We start from the raw sequence: 17,317 nt of genomic DNA, 5'->3' as shown, positions 1-17,317 counted from the left end.
CACAGAGGTAACTTTGAAAATCTCAACATGGAAGAATTATGCACTTCCCTCCACATCCATCACCGCTTTTCTAGCCCATATTTCCCACAAGGTAACAGCCAGGCAGAGGCAACTAATAAAACCCTCCTCAAAATCCTAAAGAAATTTGTCAATGATTCTGGCCATGATTGGCACCTTCAAATAAATCTAGCTCTATGCGCCTATCAAACTTCCTTCCGTACATCCACAGGAACAACTCCATACTCCTTAGTCTATGATGCCGAAGCGGTATTACCTATAGAAGTTGAACTTCCCTCACTATGCATATCTTTGCGAGGGCAAATCTCAGATGAAGAATACAGAGTAGCTTGGCTGACCCAGCTAGATCTCTTAGACGAGAAGAGACAACAAGCCTATGACCATCTCACAGTCTACCAAACTCATCTCAAAAGGAATTTCAACAAGAAGGTGCTCCCACAATACTTTCAGCCAGGTGACATGGTCCTCAAAGAAAATATGAAAGTCCAAGCAGATCAAAAAAAGAAAGGCAAGTTTGAACCTACATGGCTTGGTCCCTATGTGGTTACCGCCTCCTTCGGCTCTGGAGCCTATCAGTTATCTACACCAGAAGGAGAACTCTTGAATGATCCCATTAACATCATTCATCTCAAGAAGTTCTATGCTTGAAGATCCTTGGTATACCTAGCTTTTGAAAAATACAAAAAAAAATAGTAAAGAGAAATAAGCATCCAATGGTGAAAACTTGGCAATTCAAGCGCCTTGGATAGGTACCTTGGTGAAAACCTGGTAATTCAAGCACCTTGTGTACTAAGACTAATCCATTATCTATCACTATCCTATCCCTCATCCATCCATCCACCATCCCATAACACACTTGCTTTTTCCCCTGGTGTTCCAACCAAATATCCAAAATCTAATGGAGCTTGTAAATACCTCCTGTACAACTTGTAAATCTTGTATCATCCCTTGTATCATACCTTGTATATCCGAATCTTGTCCAAAGCTTGTACCATATTACAGCTTGTAAATAATCTTGTATCCTAGCTTGTATCCTATCACATGCACACAAAGAATCCCATTTTCCTTAAGCTTTTCGCAAAACATCTACCTATCCACCTATCAACTATTATAGACATCCAAACCTTCACAAACATTTCCATCTCACAAAAAACAAAACATGAACAAACTTGTACATTTGTAACATATCTTGGTCCGTCAGCTTGTACATCCTCTTTAGCTTAGTACCATTGTATCTATCCGGCTTTCATGTTAGTTCATCCTTGGTCAACATCTTGCACACATCGCACACCTTAGTTAGCTATTCCAATGCATCCTTTAGCTAGATTTCCTATCACCAAAGTGTTATCCTTCTTAGTTTAGCTTGCCAGACACATCACTCATCCAAATCCACTAGCTTAGGTTCTCTTCGATAGGTCCTTGCAGGATATAGCTTTCCTCATGTCTAATTTTGGTCCGTTAGTCCCTCGTCCTACCCATCTCGTTGGCAAATAGTTCTCTTTTGGATTTTCTCTTTCTTTTGATTTGGGATCTTCCCTTTTGGGTCTTGAAATATCTTTTCCAAGCAATCTCCTTGTTCCCTCCTCAAGGTTTCCATGATCTTCCATATCCTGGTATGCTGCGAATGGGGCAATCAGAGCGTAAGGTCTTGATCAGGTCTTTTGTTTGTTTTTCTTTTCTACTTGTGGGTTTACCTAGTGTTGTTTCCACGCTGCTTCCTCTGGGATTCATGTGTGATACTGGGGCAATCCTTGCGTGTTTGTTTTGAGTCAATTTGTCAGTCCTCTGGACGGTTGGTGAAAAGGCCTTGATGTTCTTGGTAACCTTGGCAATTAACCAACAGTCCTATAGCAAATCTAGTGCTCAACTACATGGTGGTAGTTCTCTTTGAAGTATCCCCCCGCTCAAAAAGCTTCAATGTAATCCTTTCATCTCCATTATCCCCCATCCATATCCTGCATTTGTCACTCCTACCCCAACTTATGCATTAGTATCTCTTTGGATCATTCCTCACGCTTAGCTTTAGGGATCCACAATCCCAATCTTAGGGATCCACCAATCAAATCAACCCACCAAGCCTCATTTTTCGAGATCCACAATCCTAGTCCTAGGGATCTCTGAAACCCATCTTCCACCAATCTGACTCTTTGAAATCCTATTGCATCAGCTTTATCATCCCATCATCCCTCCCCTCCTCCATGGATTCCTTTTATAGCACTCCGCTCCTCCATCCTCCCCCCAATCCTAGAAAGTCTTAAGCTTGCTTTACTATTGTGCTTCTAATTTCCCTTTATCATTCTCTTGTAGTGAGAGTTTGAGCTAATTCATCCCCTTCTCTTAGCCAATTTGAGTCTCCTTGCTCATCTCAGATTCTTGTACTTTTCAAGAAGTCGTCGAGCCTCATTTCTCTCCCCGCCACCTTCTTGAGGGGGCATCATCTAAGTCTAGTCTAGTCTCTCCTCTTCTTATCCGAGACTGGGGCAACTTTGTTGCTAAAACAACTTCTTCGTGTCGTCTTCATTCGAACTTCTTTGAAATAGTGTTGTCTCAACACTATGTAAAAGAGAGGCAAAATGTAGACACCTAAATTTGATTACACTGCTTTGGTAATCTAATTTAACCATCTCTAAAGGCATCATTAATTAAATTCTTATTTAATTAATCCTTTGCCATCGCTAGCTGATTAATTTAATTAATCATCTATAGTCCTAATTGATAAATCAAATAAACCTATTATTTATCAATTAAATCCTATTCTTCTATCTAATTCCAAAAATCCCCATTTATTAAATAAATCTATTTGATAAATAAAATCCTCAAATCCAAAAACCCCTAACCTATCCCTAATCCTCCATTTAGCCTAATCCACCCCATCCACCCATACTAAACTAGCTTAGCCACTAACTCACCCACCCTCATTAATGCCATCCACTTGCACATCTCTAACATCCCTAATCTAATCCTAAACCCAAGCCTAATCCACTCCCTAATGTTGTCACATTCCCTAAACAAGTTTAAGACTTTCCTAAACCAAACCAAAGTCTCCCCTCAAAAAAACCAACCACCAAGTCATGAGTGCTCTTACAAACCATAAAAGACTCTTACAAACCATAAAAGACTCTTACAAGCCCACTCATGACTCTTACATCCATCTTCCACACTCATTCCTCTTACATCTCTCTTACATACTCAACCTCACTCATCATGCCTTTAACCAACCCTTTACCCTACCCTCTCACACTCATCGTCCTTGTGACAAGTGTCACCTTCCCATTGGTGCTAAACAAGCACAATCCATGTGCTCCCCTTTGAGTGCATCTTAGCCCTCCTTAACCATCTCCCCATCCTTGCATCTAAGCCCTCCATCCCTCTACCCCTTGGCCTATAAATTGAATTCCCTCCCAAGCCATTCAACAACAATCTTTGAGCTAAAGTTACCATGCTATTTTGAGAACCAAAGCCATCAATCTTACCCTTATAATGCCAAATTGAGAGCTCACAAAGCTACCAATTTTCCATTACCCACCTCCCTTGAAGCCATTTTGAAGCTATGTTGAGCACACATACATCGAATTCAATCAAATAGATGAAGCTAATCAACAAGAGGGCCCTTCATTGGGAGAGTCCCACTTAATGGCTCACATTCCCATTTGAAGGCTCATCTTAGTCTTGCTTTATATGTTATTGTTAATTTAGTGTGTGAGTATTTCCATGTTTGTTAATGTTCTTAGCACACTAACTTTTCACGTAAACAATTAGTACTTCCACACTTTGAGTGTTGCCGAATTCTAACATAATAGATTTTATGATGAGCTAGCAAGATTTATGTTGTGCATGAAGTACATCCATTTATTTCATTAATGAAGTCATAATGACAAGTATTGTGCTAAAATAAGTAAAGTAACGTAGTTTCTAGATAGTACTCAAAATTTCTATAAGTGAAACTTCTTGTGTTTCTCGGTATCTAAGTTGAATTTCCAAGTAGTTATGTGCTGATTTTTTATATAAAAAAGGTAGAAAGAGGAAAGAAGAACCAAAGAGGTTGGAACTGGAAAGAGAGTTAGAGTAATGGTTTCAAAGGGCAGGATGGTTGGATTTCATTTGCATGTATAAGGGGTTCAATGAAGATTTGTTCAAAATTTTCATGTCAATGTCACTTAGGTTTGTGGAAGGATTTTTCATGTCACCATGGAGATTATAAGACAACTCTCTAGAATACTAGTAGGAGAGATAATTACAAGGAGAATATAGAATCTGGAAGAGTTCATTGATCAAATTTATAACCAACATAAAGATAATAAGCGACCAAAGCTAGTTAAAAGTCAAGAGAATATAAAAGGGGTTAATAGAATTTCCTTACCTAAGCCATGAAAAACCCTTGTGGTTTGGTTGATGAATTATTTAACTTGTGATGGCTGGTAAGAAATGATACTCAACTTAGGGTCAAATATGTTATGCCATATACGTTATGATGAGAAGAAGCCAGAGCTACAAGTTAATCTGCTTGAGTTCTTGTTCCACCAATTATCAATTGTAATTCACAATCTAAAGTCAAAGTAGGAGGTAAGGTATCAAGCCTTAATGCATTTTAGCTTGAAGCATCATTTTTTTAAATCAGGGAGAAGAAGAAGAATGATTTTTATTCTTATTTGGGGTAGGTACTAGCAAAAGTCCTCAAGGTAAAAAGATGAAACAAGAACTTGTAAATGCGAAAAAGGAAAAACCTAGGGCACAAAAGAAACAAAAACAAAAATTGAAGAAAAATATACCTAACAATGCTAGATGCTCACCTAGATTTCTTCAAAAAGACCTAAAATATAGTGAATTAACTACTCCTTCTAGATGTAAACCCAAACATATGGCAAAATAGGAAAGAAAACTCTACATTCTATTCTTGGAGAAGAAGGTGAATAAAATATCATTTAATGCAAAATAGAACAAATTCAAGAAGAAGTTATAGGACATAGCAACACATACCAACCTCAAAATAAATTAATAAGTCACCAAGAGTTACAAAAGAACTCCCTATTGAGGAAAATATCCTTAATACTGAGCATTATGTGGGGAATCTACAATAACCCTTGCAAGAAGCTCAAACTTTAGATGACAGTCCCATTAGGAATTTGCAAGAACCCTTACAGGACGAATTAAGCCAAACTCATGTTCAGAGTAGTGATTAAAAAGATGATACTTTTCATGGAAATAAGGAGAACTTTAGATTTCCCCATGGTTTCCCTGTACACAAAGGTCCAAAGATAGTTGAGGTTTTAGAAGATAGTAGTTCCAACTTAGAATATGTATAAATAGAAGAATAATTTGAAGCATTGGCATCTTCTAAGCATTAGAATGAGGAAGAATTGGCTAGAGAAGAAGTATTTTAGAGAAGGGAAGGAAAATGAATTATGGAGGAAGAGGAGATAATGGAACAACTAATACGAAAATTTCTTACTGAGGAAGAAATGTTGTTGAGAGAAGCTCTTATTCTCTCTCAAAAAGATAAAGAACTTGAAGAACAAAGGAAAATGAAGAATGAAATGTATACTCAAATGCTTGATAGAGAAAAACAACACCAATAATAGTTAGAAAATTTATAATATGATAACAAAGTCAATGAAGAAAAACTAAATATGATGCAACAAAAAGACCTATGCATCAAAAACAACTTGTAGAAGTTAAAAATAAATTTGAGGTGTAAATAGAAGGACCAAGGAAGTAATTGCTAATTTCTAGGGAGGTAATACAAAAAAAACCTTCAACATTAATAGGAAGAAAGACTAAATATGATGTAACAAAAAGAACTATGCATCAAACAACAACTTGTAGAAGTTAAAAATAACTATGAGGAGTAAATAAAAGGACTAGGGAAATAATTGCTAATTGCTAGGGAAAAAATACAACAAAAAACTTACACATTAATAGCACCAACATGATAATCATCACTCACTACTTAGAGGTATAAATAACAAGTTTAGGAATCACAACAACAAATAGAGCAGTTAACTCATGAGAAAAATGAGGTAGAGGAGCAAGTAAATTAGATAGTAGAAATCATATTACATCTTGCTTGCCTTAAGAAACCCTCAGGGGTCTATGTTGCATTCGTTAGAGATAAATTTTTGATGTGGAAAGTTAATTAGATCATCTTAAAAAGGAAGTTATATTAGAATGATGGTTTTGAACTCAGGATTGATTAAATAGCTAGTATTCTCATAGTTTGTAATTTGATGTGTGAATTCTATTTACATTATTTTTGCGGGGTCATCAAATTCAGTATTTTATCAATTTATATGTTGGAGATGTTCAAATTAGAGCATTCATTTCATTTAGAAAAAATAAAATTGAATGGAAAGAAAATAATGATAGGTTTCTAGAAATGCAAGCAAGATTGGGACTTCCCATCAAAGATGAATACCCCAAAAATAAATCATTTAGGATGGATTATAATGAGTTAGCACAAATTGAAACAATAGTTATAGTTTATCAACAAAACTTACAACAACCCATCAATGATTATAGAATTGTTGTCAATAACATATCAATTCAAGCCTGAAATGCTATAAGAGAAAGGTACAAGGTTATTCCGCACAGGATTAGGCATAGAGAACCCATGACACCTCATAACTTTTTTGGTAACAAACATTATTAAAATGCAAGGTACTATATGGGTTGGGATGAGATTCAGGAATCCATTGGTTATTTTTCCACTATCAACATTTAATGTAGCTAATAGGTTTAATAGATAAAGGCTTATAAACTGGAGGAATGGCATTACTGCTACCATTTGATACCATTACAATAAGGCTTACACTGCATATAAACTCAAAGGACTCTATTTGTGCATATACATAGAAGAAGAGAACATAAATCAACCTAATCCATAATGAGGACATCATGTCACCTAGGAAAGGGAGAAATGATGAACATTGATAAATGCATCTTTTATTGGTTTTTAAATAATTCCATAAACATCATTTTGTATGATAGATATGTATAATTGATTGTACCAATGTATAATTTTATTTAGATTAGTGATACTTTAGTTTATTTTGGACTTATGAATTATTGTTGACATTCAGTTAATATAATGCATAAATTTCTTGATATATTATTGATGAGATTTTACAAATACATGTCATTATTATTCATATTTTACATTTTATAATTTATGAGTGATAACAAATTTGAAAGCAATGAGATTTTTATATTGCACTTGATGGAAATTTGAAAGTTCAATTAACTAATGCATAATTGTCAAAACTGAAGTAGTCATTTTGGCCAAATGGAGGTTAATCATAAACTTTCAAAATTATCAATTAATCATCAAGACACATTGATGTTTCTTTAAAAAACTATTGGCACATCTCATCCATATGCTTCATACTTCTCAATTGTAAATTAAAACTTTTAAATATCCTGATTGCTCAGATCTATAGATTTTGAATTTTAAATAAGGGATATAATTTATAAATATCCTATCACTAATCCTATTTTAGGGATGTGAATATTGTAGTTGTTTTGATAGGTGAAATTAGCTAGATAGTTCAAGTTTTAGAAAATTAGTTTGGTCTTTCTTTTCTACTTTTACAATCAGAACTTGTTCTTTGGACTTTGATATGAAGATTTGATAATAAAAAAGTTTTTGGTTGATTCATGTTTCTATTCAATGGAATCCATATTTGGAAATTATTTGAAACAATTTACTTGATCCTACAAAGGTAGTTTCTGTTGAATTTGATGAAAGATCAACCCCACAGCTCCCAAGAATCACCTGCATGCAAACACCTATCACATAAAAAGAAGTAAAAAGCTATGGAGGCTAGAATTCCTAGATCCACAGATAAGACATTCTTGATGAGAAAAAAAGAGATTACTATTATCAAAAGTGAATGAATTAATTATAAAGAGATCAATCCTTATAAAAGGAGATCAACACCCTAACAGGTAAAACCTAGTTTGCATGATCATAATTAATAAAATAATTAATTATTATATGCCCAAAGTTTATCTTAAGTAAACTAGAGATAATAAGTGAATTAATAATTAAATAAAAATGATTTAATTAATAAGGAAATATCTTATTACTCTAACACCCCCCTTAAGATAAATTTAGGGAGTAGCTAAAAACCTAGAAACTACTACTGAAAGCAAATTTGGATCCCAACAACAAGGCCTAATGGCGTACCCAAGCACAACCAAATCTTTATAAAGAGGAGAAATAGAGAAAACCACATGGGAAAAACCTTACTCCAAAAATAGATGGAAATAAAATGTTCCAGAAGATAGGAACAAAAGGATGATCATGAAGAACTCCATTGAAGCATGAAGCCGCAAACACTACCAAATTGCTGATCTAAAGAACTTCCACTATATAGAGCATGACTAGGTAGAGAAGACAAAATATGAAGAGCCAATCAATAAAAAATAGAAGGTTTCTTCATGGCCTCCAAAAATAGGAATGAAAAAATATCTATATGGTAAATGATACATCTCACTGAAATGCATAAGTATCCAACCACTACAATCGCGTAGTACATAGGATCAAATACTAAATACATAACTCACTCCATCAAACCAAGAAAGCAATATAACCAACATAACCCCTCTATAATGCTAAGAGATAAGACATGAATATTGAAACTAAATGTAATATCTCCTACAGAAAGAAGAACAAGGAACATCAAGAGTGCAAAAGAAGTATAAACACCTATAATGGCACGTGTCATTGACACATTATGAGGCTAATATCATGGAAGGAACACTTACTTAACAAAAGAAGATGGTGAATATGGCCAACATGAAACCCCCTAAGGCAATTTTTAATGTAGTACGAGTACAATAAAACATAAAGATGTGCGAGATCCCAAAATATAATAGAGTGACACTTTATCTCAGTGCATTTGCAAAAATACTACAAAATGATGTCAACAAAGATCAAAAGATTCATAAGGCTGATACAAGAGATAGTACAACCCATGAAAAATCATCTAAAACAATCAAATCAATCTTTGGACCTTAAACAATCAAGATATCCACTAGAGTACAAAAAAGCAAAAAACTAAATGGGATGTGCCTAGAGAAAGATCTAGAAAATAGAATGTCTCAAAATATGTCTTTAGGAGTACAAAATAGAACCCCTGACTTTGACTATATAAATCAGCAAATAAAAAACATTAAAAATCTAAATAAACTTCATCATCACAATGGACTCGAATCTAGCTTTTCAACAATATTTTGTTTGCATAAAATGGAGTCTGGATGAGCAAGTTACAACCAAAAAACCATAGGTAGGTGAAAAAATGTTGGAAAAGCAAACAAAATTATTGCCTTGGGATCTATGCCAAAATACATAGAGGAGCATGCCCACCAGTACCAGAAAATAACTTGAGATTTGTGCAAAGTTTTTTTATAGCACCAAATTACCTCAATTTGTGTGCAAAAATCTTGATTTTTACACCTAATAATCTTGGGATGCATGCTAAAAATCTTGATTTGTGCACCACAATTTTTGATTTAACAAAAATCTTGATTTGCATGCCCAAAAATCTCAATTTGCATGTAAAAATATCAAATTTCAAGCTAAACAAATCTCAATTTACCTACCAAAAATCTTGATTTTTGACTCAAAAATCTCAAGAATCATCACCTCAGGAAATGTGCCAACAAGTTTGCGATATTTTTAAGCCTCAAATTCCAACTATGTCCAAATTGGACAAATTTTATATGAAGGTAGGGGTTTTTGGGTGCCCTAAGCTCAATGGTGATGTCCATTTGGGCTCAAAGTGCACCAAAAAATGGTGACCCCCAAAATTCAATATAAAAAAATTCTGAAAAATGAAACCCTCTAAAAGAAAAAAAACACAGATATGAAAGCCAAGCCAAAATTCCCATAAACAAAACAAGGGCATAAAGATTTGAAGCTCTAATACCATATTGAAGTTGATGAAAGATCAAACCCACAACTCCTAAGAATCACCTGCATGCAAACACATGTCACATAAAGAGAAGCAAAAAGATATGGAGGCTAGAATTCCTAGATCCATAGATGAGACTTTCTTGATGAGCAAAAAAGAGATTGCTATTATCAAAAGTAAATGAATTAATTATAAAGAGATCAATCCTTATGAAAGGAGATCAAAACCCTAATAGGGAAACCTAGGTTTCATGATAATAATTAATTATTATATGCCTAAATTTTAGCTTAAGTAAATTAGAGATAATAAGTGACTTAATAATTAAATAAAATTGATTTAATTAATAAGACAATATCTTATTACTCTAATAGATTTGATGGCCCAATTGTTCTTAAAATTTATGGTTTGGAAACAAATGTTGTAGGAATAATTCTTGTATTTGTAGATGGGAAATGGATAAAATTAGTGTGTGCATAAAATGTGTCACACTTCTATAAACCATTATACTTGATAATACCCATGATGAAGAGTACCTCAAGAGGAAACTTATAGCTTCCTATCTGTGAGGTTCAAGAACTATGAGATGGTGGCTCTCAAATGAACCTAACTTATGCAAACCCTTGCAAGGTGCACCATAGAATGAAAGATTCAAATATGGGAGCGATAATGATAGCATCCAAGAGTCAAAATGCATATGTAAAATAAGCTAAATGGAGTGCAAGATGCAAGCTAAGCTAACAAGAATAAGGATTACAAGCCTTCCTACTTAAACTATGTGAGCTATTCCAAAGCATAAAGAAAGCTAAGCTAAAAATGATATAATGCAAGAGCGCAAGAATGCTCTTAGTCTTCAAAGCTCTAAAGTCACCAAGAAAACCTGCAACATAATGTTAGCTTTAGAGTCTAAGAATAGAGAATGAGGAGATAGTCCTCCTTGTAAAGATAAATGGACAGTATGGATTAAGAGGAAAAAGAGGCATAATCAAGGGAGAATAATTCATCTTGAGTGATCCATGTGCACAAGCATCTCTACCAATCACGATCAAAAATTGAATTTTGAGAGGGAAAGAAATGTGTGGAGGAGAATTAAAGTTATTTTAAAAATAAAAAGATTCGTCTCACATAGAAAGTTGCGCATTCATGTGTAGACAAAAATATCTTTTATTTTATTTTTAAAATAGGAATAATTATTTATGTGTGAACACTTAGGATAAGTGGGAAGTGAGGATTTTATTTAATTAAAAGAGAGCAAGTTCTTTCAATTAGATAAAAGACTTAGGATAAGGTGGTCAAACCATAGGTTATAATCAAATAAATATATTTTTGATGATTTGATCAAGAATAAGCAATAGATAAATTAAACAAAAATGATAAAAAGGGGGCTAATAGTCTAGATGCCCATTTTTGGGTGATTATATTTGCCACTCTTTAACTAATGTGTGATCAATTTGGGAACACATTACATCAAAAAATGAAGAAGCCAAGCAGGTAGCAGAAATTGACTTTGAAGAACGAAGTGCAAAAAGAGATAGCAAATCATGAATGTACAATCTATGAGCGACAATACTGAACACAAGGGGGGAGAGAGAGAGAGAGAGAGAGAGAGAGAGAGAGAGAGAGAGAGAGAGAGAGAGAGAGAGTATAAGATCCCAATACAATTACTAATATGTTGAGCAAAGAAAGTGAATAGATGAAGAGAAAATCAAAAGGTCAAGAATATGCTCTTGAGAAATAGATAGCTATAGAAAAAAAATTACAATAATGATAGAATATTCCTACCCCCTCAGGACTGAAATTGAAATGAGATAGAGGAGATGAAAAAATGAGCCAAACATGATCAAATTAAGAAAAATCAAAGTCCATGATGATAGATAAGTGATTAAGACTAAAGAGTGACCACCTAACAGTGAATATATGCCCCAGTTTGACTAATTTTGACCAAGAAAATAAAGCATCAAAAGTAGGTCTAAGCATGTAGAAAGATGAAATGGAATGAATAAGATAAGAAAAAGAGAGTAGAAATGATGAAGGAAGGAAGAAATGATGGTTTCCCCAGTCAGATTGGAAGATTAAGCCTCAATAAGTCAACTAATTGCATAGAAGAAGGAAGAATTTCAAAATGCAAATTTGACCATCAAAGTAAACTCAAATTTTGATTTCTATCTCAAAAATGGATCTAGGATGTTGAAATTAGGTAAGGGTGCAAATTAAATAGAAATCTAAATAGATAAAAAATTAGGTCAAAGGGATCCCTTAGAAGGTGAAAAGCATACTCTCCCATTCCTTGGTGCTTCCCCCAAACACACCAAAAAGATCAATTAAAACCACTAAAAAGTGGAGTATCCCACTCAGTTTCTTTGATCCAATGAAGGGTCAAGATTTCTAATTCACCCAAAGGGTGAAGAGCATACTCTCTTACCAACAAAGGACCCCTACTCATGAGTTTTATGAAAGAAATAACTAATCTAATGCCACACTTGAAAATGAAATAAGACACACAAAAACTTGTTTTTTTTGCTTAGGCAGCCTTACAAACACATTAGTATCCCTTTTTTCTTTGGCAAGTGTTCTTTTATTTTGTTTTGGCAAGCAAGTGTGCAATTCCTTAAAACAAAAAGGTTAGGGCATCAAACTAAGTAAGATCTGCAACACAAAGTGGTTAGTTGCCTCAAAAATCCAAGTTGTCTTCTAATCAAGTGTATGCAAAAAAAGTGCAAACTAATTACAAATGCTCTCTTTTTTACTTTTTGCTTTTGACCTAGTCAACAAGATATTATTTTTTTGCTATTAGTTTGACTCGAAAAAAAGAAATACAAAGAAAACACCCCTGCTAAAAACTAGAGAGCTTTCTAAAAATGCAAGAAATTTATCAATATCTCTTAATTTGTTCCCTAGGGACCTATTTCCCATAATCAATCACTTTTTTCAAGTCAAGTTATTGATCGATAATATGACCTCTAAATTTAAAACACAAAGAACCAATCCCTTGTATAATTTAGAGACCTTTCAAAAAATGTAAAGTTTTCTGAAAAATTCATTGATTTGCAACCATAAATGGTTTTTTATGAAAACTAAAGAAGAAAATAAAATAGACACAAATCAACTCAAAACAATTTGAAAACTTGATTGAGACATCTTGAATTCATCCCTAACTTTCCAAAAAAGAAGAAGATATAAACTCAAAGTGGTTTGAAAGATATGATCAAATCTTTCAAAAACTATGGTTTTGGCCTTCAACTCAAACTACACAAGGGTTAGCCTTAAAAATCAAAATGAGAATCTTGAAAAAATATTTGATTAGATCTAATAATTGGTTACAAAAAACTAAAAATGATAAATGTAACTATAATGTGAACAAATCAAGCTACTAAGCACAAAAAAATGCAAGAAAATGGAGCTAGAAACATGGTTCAAGCACTATGGTGGGCATAAAAAGTGTGTGCATAAAATGTGTCACACTTCTATAAACAATTATAGTTGATAATACCCATGATAAAGAGTACCTCAAGAGATGGCTTATAGATTCCTATCTATGATGTGCAAGATCTATGAGATGGTGGCTCTCAAATAAAGCTAGCTTATGCAAACCCTTGCAAGGTGCACCATAGAATTGAAGATTCAAAGATGGGAGTGAGAAAACTAGCATTCAAGAATCAACATGAAAATGCAATGCAATGCAAATGTAAAATAAGCTAAATGGAGTGCAAGATGCAAGCTAAGCTAAGAAGAATGAGGGCTACAAGCCTTTCTACTTAAACTATGTGAGCTATGATGCTTAGTTTCTGTATTATATTGTGTTGAGATATTTACCATCTAAAAATCTCAACACAATCTAATCCAAAAAGTAAGCACCATAACTATCATGGATTGTCAAAATTTGATCTTCTTAATATGTGAGCTATTGCAAAGCATAAAGAAAGCTAAGTTAAGAATTTCATAATGCAAGTAGAATGAGAGCTAAGCAAAAATGCAAGAGTGCAAGAATGATCTAATCTTCAAAGCTCTAAAGTCACCAAGAAAACCTGCAACATAATGTTAGCATGAGAGTCTAAGGTTAAAGATTAAGGAGAGAGCCCTCATTATAAGGATAAATGGATGCTAGGGATTAAGAGGAAAAATAGACATAATCAAGGGAGGAGAATGCATGTTGAGTGATCCATGTGCATAAGGATCTCCACCAATCTCAATCAACAATTGACTTTTGAGAGGGAAAGAAATGTGTGGAGGAGAATTAAAGTTATTTAAAAAATAAAAGATTCCTCTCACATGGAAAGTTGTACATTCATGTGTAGAAAAAAATGTCTTTTAATTTATTTTTAAAATAGGAATAATTATTTATTTGTGCACACTTAGGATAAGTGGGAAGTGGGAGTTTTATGTAGTTAAAAGGGAGCAAATTATTTCAATTAAATAAAAACTTAGTATCAGGTGGCCAAACCATAGATTATAATCGAATAAATATATTTTTGATGATTTTAACAAGAATAAGCAATAGATAAGGCAAGAGCCTACAAGGCATCGATAAATTGCAAGCCTCTCATCGAGGAGGTCTTGGGTTTGAATGTACTTGAAATTAAAAAATAATTATAATTAATCTAACAATAATAATAAAATGAATAATGAATAATCTAGGCTTCAATTGATTACCTATCAAGAAAAAAGAAAGAATAAGTAATAGATAAATGAAGCAAAAATGATAGAATGGGGGCTAATAGTCTAGATGATCATTTTTGGGCAATTACAAGTAATAGTTGAACTATTTTTAGAGTAAGACCGGTATCATTTCTTGCGATAGAAACTAAATTGTAGATCATGAAGATGAGTTATTTAGTACAGTAATATCAGAAGTGAGAGATTAGATTTACTATTTCTAGTTTGTAAAATTTAGATTATTTCTTTCAAAAGAAAAAATAACTTAAGAATATTTCAATCTTATAATGTTACTTAGGTAATTTATTTATGAGAAAATTAGACTTAGAATCTTTCACAGTTATCTTAAATTGTTGAAACTGAAGGGGAAAGTGTTTATAGTCCATTCTAAATTCAAAATTTGAGATCATTAATTCATTTATATTAGGTTATTCTAGGTAGAGAAAGAAAGGTCAAGATAATTCTAAATAGATCTGGAAAATACCAAATTTTAAGTTAGTCATTGTTTTACAGTGCAACACCCACCCCCCAAAGTTAGCGAGTCTCATCAAAGATCCTTATAATAGATTTCCTTGTACACACCTTGGTGAACATTTGATATAAATTCAAAGATGTTATTTGAAAATAAAATGATATTTCACATCACTTACCATTTAGATCTATTATATCCTTCAATGACTTAAGGCAAATTTCTAGCATAATACTCTTATAACATTGAATGCCATGTTTCCCTGAGTGATTTATGCACTACTAATGAAAGAAATGGTGATAATTTTTCTCATTTTCTATATAATTGGCAACACCATGCAAATCACATTTTGTATAAAATTAAAGACACACACCTAGTGGACATATTCATAAAAAATATGATACATGAGATGTCTTTCCAAAAGAAAATGGCTAGTCCTAAAGATTTTTCAACATTGGTCAAGAATCGAAAGAACATTGAAAATGGACTCTTTGAATATGGTTCCATTAAGCATTACACCTCTTCGTCATCAAACACCAATACCAAAAACAATGGAAAGCTAAAGTTTTGGTCTAAAAATAATGGGGTTACACATGATAGTATCACTACTGTTAATAGTGTGCAAAATCTCCATGGTGGTAATAATACCAATAAAAAATATTTGAATTACAACAACAACAATTAGAATTACAACAACCATAATGGTCAAAATAACAATTAGAATAATAATCAACAATCCCTTAATCAAACATAGTTCTTTCCTCACAATAATAACTATAATAAAAAGAATTACCACAATAGGAAATTCACTAGCTTCCAAGATCTTATAGATGCAACCTAGGTTTTAGCTTTTAGGATTTTGACCTCCTTTATACGAATGATCTCTCTTTGTAATTTTAATTCATTTACTTTTGATTAATAGATTTTTTTTTTTTTCCTAATCAAGAATGTCTCATCTGTGGATCTAGGAATTTCAACCTCCAAAGCTTTTGCTCCTCTATTTCTATGAAAGATGTTTGCATGTAGATTATTCTTGGGACTTGTGGCGTTGAGCTTTTACCAACTTCAACATGGTATTAGAGTTCTGGATCTTCATGCCCCTGTTTAGTTTATGAGAGGTTTGGCTTGGTTTTCAAATATGTGTTTTTCTCTTTAAGAGGGTTTCCATTTTTAGAGTTGTTTTTGTATTGGACCTAGGGGTTAGTTTTTTCTAGTACAATTTGAGCCCAAACACATATCACCATTGAGATCATTGTGTCCAAAAACCCCTATTTCCATATACAAATTGTCCAATTCAAATGCAAGTGAAATCTAAGGCAAAATTGATTTTTGCATGTAGGCCATAGAGCATGGGCACACAAAATGAGGCACTGATTATTTTGTTTTAAAAAAATAAAATTGGAAATTTTTTTTGTTTATATTTTAACAAAAAAATTATTGCATGCTTTGGAAGGAGGCCTTGTTTTTTTAAAAAGAAAAAAAGAAAAGGGAAGTGATTTAAAAGTTTTGTTTTGGGGGTCTCACAAGTCTTTTTTTGACAATCTTGTCAAACTACATCAAACCTCGTGCACATACACACAATTGACTTCCTTTATCTTTGTGCTTCTTCCAAGCATTGTTGGGCCTTTCTTTTTCTTGACCCTCTTGGCCCATTTTTTTCTACCCCCATCAACAACTTTTTTGATCTTAATGCATCCCCATTTGGTGTCTAATTAGCCTTGTACTAGGACATTTGATGTGACCGAGGAAATTCTCCAACTAACACCACTGGTTTTGGAGTGGGTCCTCAATTCCAATGCATAGCCTTTTTTTTGGATGCCACATTCTTTTAGAACCATTGATTGGTCACCATGCCTTTGTTTAAAGCTTGGCCCTACTCTTTTTCTCCTCTATTGGCCTTCTAATAGAGCCACCCATTTTTTGGTGCAAGGCCCAAAGTTTTTCCTTGATCAATAGGTCTCTATAATTTGCACCAACTTTTGGAGACAATCCATGATGGTGATTGGAGAACCCATATGCCTTGATAGTCAACTAACTCAGGGACTCCTATCATTTTCATTTTTTGGCCTTCAAAACCAAAGCGAAAGCCAAAGTTGTTCTAACTATTGGGTCAAATATATTTTGGGAGCTTTATTTTTAGAAATCACGTGTATTTTTGGAGACAAGGGCTGGCCTTTTTCTCATGTCTATAGCTAAGATTGGAGTCCAACTTGGACTCAACAGTGACATGTCCACCAAAGTTCCCACCTGCAACTTGGAGTATACACTC

The sequence above is a fragment of the Cupressus sempervirens genome, chromosome 5, assembly GCF_028749045.1.
Source record: "Cupressus sempervirens isolate cs-2001-9-10 chromosome 5, ASM2874904v1, whole genome shotgun sequence".
In the NCBI taxonomy this organism is placed as follows: domain Eukaryota; kingdom Viridiplantae; phylum Streptophyta; class Pinopsida; order Cupressales; family Cupressaceae; genus Cupressus; species Cupressus sempervirens.
The sequence above is the reverse complement of the archived record's forward strand: the minus strand, read 5'-3'. Positions refer to the sequence as shown.